We start from the raw sequence: 4,065 nt of genomic DNA, 5'->3' as shown, positions 1-4,065 counted from the left end.
AAAACACGTACACCAAGGCAGCGGGTGTGATAAATGGTACCTCGGCCATATTTGATCAGGTAGAGTTGGTGGAAGGATCATCGTACCTCGGCCTTCCGCTTCCCTTCTCCCTGACAACATTGATATGGATTGAGGTGATAGTGATCGGCTACATTGAAATCCAAAGGAATGCAGAACTGGACCCAGAGAAAAGGCTGTACCCTGGTGGCAGCTTCTTCGATCCCCTCGGTTTGGCCGCCGACCCCGACGAGAAGGCCAGGCTTCAGCTGGCGGAAATCAAGCATGCTCGGCTAGCTATGGTGGCTTTCCTCATCTTTGCAATCCAAGCTGCTGTCACTGGAAAAGGCCCAATCAGTTTTTTGGCTACCTTTAACAAGTGACCCCCCACTTCAATTACAAACCATCCATGCTATATTATCTTTCTCCCAAGTTTCTCTTTGTATTTCTTTGTTTTTTTGGGATACCCATTTTGGAAATGTTACATAGTACATAGTATGTTCTTGTAACTTGTAAGATATGCCACATTCACCCTCTTTTGCCCTTTGATACTCCGGATTTAGATCTCTTATAACTCCGTATTTATAGAATTGTATGAAATTATGAGAGACCTTAATAAAAATTACTTGTTTGACTGCTTGAAGCCTTAAACAACTACTTAGGTTGTTTGAGCTCTGCTTGGATTGGACTAGAGACTCCTTACAAATTAGATGTAAGACACAAAAACCAAGCAAACTAGACAAAACCTTACAAATTACAACTATAAATGTAGCAAACCAGACTTAACCATAGTTATTGCTGCAAGCCACCTTCTAATTCTTGAGGTTAGTTGGAAATTACATTTTGACATAATATGCTAGAACACAACCTTATTCAATAAATTTAGGTTAAATTGTGAAGTCATTATTTATCTCTAAAGTTTAAATTAACAAAAAAAAAATAGTAAATTTAATAATTTAATTGATATTTAACATTCTTTCAAAAATCAAATAATATGTGAATTTTTTAATTGATGAATGATGAACGTCAGTCCAAAAGGGCAAGAAAAAAAAAAAAAAAAAAAAAAAGGCAAAAGAGTGGCCCATTAATAATTTTCTATGTGTAATGTAGTTGGAGACTTGGAGTGGCAAGCCCATTATCCAAAACCTTGTTATTATAATTTTGAGAGGTTAATGTGCTGAGGCTCTGAGCTCGAGGGTGGGGAGTAATAATGGAGCCCAAGATGCCCCCCCCAAAGGCTGATGTCATTGATGGCTCCTTCTCACCTCTCTCGTTTCGATTTTTATAATTTTGATTTTATGTTAATTTTAGAACAGGTTTTTTTATTAGAGTAATCTATACACCATATTTTTATTATATTTTGTTAATTTGTAAAAAAATTAAAGACTAATTAACAAGATCACATTAATAAAAGTATATTGAGCAATAGGAAAAAGTTTAATTTGGGGGTATTTTTATTTCATGCTCCCATGCTAATTGCAAACACCAATGCAATGAAAAACAGTAACGAAAATGAACTGATATTAACAAAAGTGAAAAGGATGAAAATATATTTGTGAATTTATAGAAAGAATTAAGTGTTACCTTTTAGCATATAAAAAATTAAAAGTCTGTTTGCAATTGCGTTAAAGAAATTTAACAAGTGTTTTTAATATATAAAAGGTTGTGCTAAATAATAAGGAGTTCGTTCGGTAAAAAACTGAAAAAAAAAAAAAAAAGTTTTTTTTTTTTTTTTTTTTTCCCTCTTTCTAAAAATTCTCTTAGGGTTTTCTTTTTTAATAGACAAAAGGTTTATTTTCACTATGCAATTTTAAACATACTCTAAGTAAACTTTGAATATGTTTGATTATAAGTTTTGTATTAACTCATTTGACAGTCTGCATTACACTTATCACATCAGTTATTAAATAATTAAATTTATTTGTTAATTTTTATTGTTTATTTATTTTTGAAATTTCATCTAAAGGTCATTATTTTGCTACGTGTCCCACTACTAATAAAATAATAAATATTTATTTATTATTTTATTAGTAGTGGGACACGTGACAGAATAATGACCATTGGATAGAAAATGAACGACTTAAATCTAAAATTTCAAAAACTAAAAAATTTCAATAGATTCTAATCCATCTGTCACGCGGATTTTTACAATATATATATATATATATATATATATATATATAATAAAAGCACAGTAATACCCCAAACATTTTTTTTTTCTTCCAATAACTATTATTCTAAGTCTCTGACCTTTCGACACCTATCAAATGCACCATTATTGGTTGGTGGAGCGAGTTGGGGTAACTGGTAGTATGACATATAGATGCAACAACTCTGCTCAATTATTTTGTTCCCAGTCCCAACTACTTTTCTAATACACAATTTTATTTTTTATTTTTATTTTTAAGCCAAGAACTGGAGACTTCAATACTTTAAGTCATGAACCCTCTTCAATTTTACCATTCATTATATTAAATCAAAGTTCAAAATCTGAGTCGGAGGAAATTCTTTTAAATTGGGTTAGAAAATTTTTTTAACCTATTTTATAAATGAAAAATACTACGATTTTACAAAAAAAAAAAAAATTACAACATGATTTGACACAATATGATCGGGTTTTTTAAAAGTTAAATTTATCTAATTTCTAATTATGTTGTGCTAATCATATTGCAAAAGTGTTTTTGTAAAATTTGTTTGTAAGTTTAATGTTCCTTAAAGTTGTGCCAAACAAAAACTAGCATGTTTAATAAATTTTTTTTTTCAAAAGCACTTACTTGGTTTTTTTTACTCAAAAAATAGTCAAACTGCACTTTGGTAAAAGCTTAAAAATAAAGTTTTTTTTTTTTTTTTTTTTTACTTAAAAGCTATATATTTTTTAAAATCAATCACAAACACGCTTTAGATTAATTTTTTTTTCTTTCTAAAATTTATTTAGGAGGAAATTCTTTATTTTTTTGATATATCCGCACAAAAAAAGAAAAATAAAAAAAATGATTCGAATTAATAATATCCATTTCACGATCATTGAACTGTCTGCTGAGAACGAGATTTCTGTTTTCATCTTTATTAGAGAGGGACGGTCGATCAATTTATAGAAGCAGAAGAAATTTATGTCCATTCTTTTTTCATGGCTATATTTATTGTCTATTTATTCCCCTTTCGGACTTTATCTTCTAATTATATAATATTCATCAAATACTCACAAAAAAAAAATGATAAATCACACTCGAAGAAATAATGAACTTTTATTACAAATACCTCGCTTTTGCGTATGGGATTGATTGGAAAAGCAGAGCTATGGCAAATCACACTCAAGAAACAATGACCTTTTTATGACAAATGACTTTAAAAAAGAGCGTTTTGAGATGTCAGTTAACAATTTTCATCATTTTCTACTTTTTCTTCATCGTACAAAGTTTATATTGTATTTTTTATTTTAATTTTTGTATATTGTGAAAAAATTTATAAGCCTAACTCATCTTATAAAATCGGTTCAATAAGAGAGGATTTCAATTTCTTTATAAACGTGTTCAAAGTTTTGTCCACATGCAATGTTGTACTATTTCTCAACACCCTCCTTATCGTGCAAGTCGGTATTTTCTTAGTTCTTGTCACGGAGTAAGTAATGTGGATCTCATTTGTCCCGTAGTAGGCTCTGATACCATGAAGAAATTTATGGGCCTAACTCATCTCATACAACCGGTTCAATAAGAGATGGTTGCTTATTTCTTATAAATATGCCAAAAATCTTGTCCACATGTAATATTGAACTATTTCTCAACACATTGAAATGTTGAAGGGTCATGTAACCTATGCATCATTACAATAAAACGATTTTTGATACCAAAATAAATGCCCTCTAAAAGGATCTCCAAAGTTATTTATATCCTTAATCCATAATTTGAGATCATTTTATAAGTTTTTTAAAAGGAAAAAAAAAGAAGTAATTCCCACGTACATATAATACACAAGTCCTCCTTAAAAATATATATATATATATATATATACACAAGTCCTTAACATAAGCCAATACATACCAACGTAGCTGAATATATGACAAAACTTGTG

This window comes from Corylus avellana, chromosome ca7, assembly GCF_901000735.1.
Source record: "Corylus avellana chromosome ca7, CavTom2PMs-1.0".
Taxonomy (NCBI): domain Eukaryota; kingdom Viridiplantae; phylum Streptophyta; class Magnoliopsida; order Fagales; family Betulaceae; genus Corylus; species Corylus avellana.
This window is presented reverse-complemented; position numbering follows the sequence as displayed.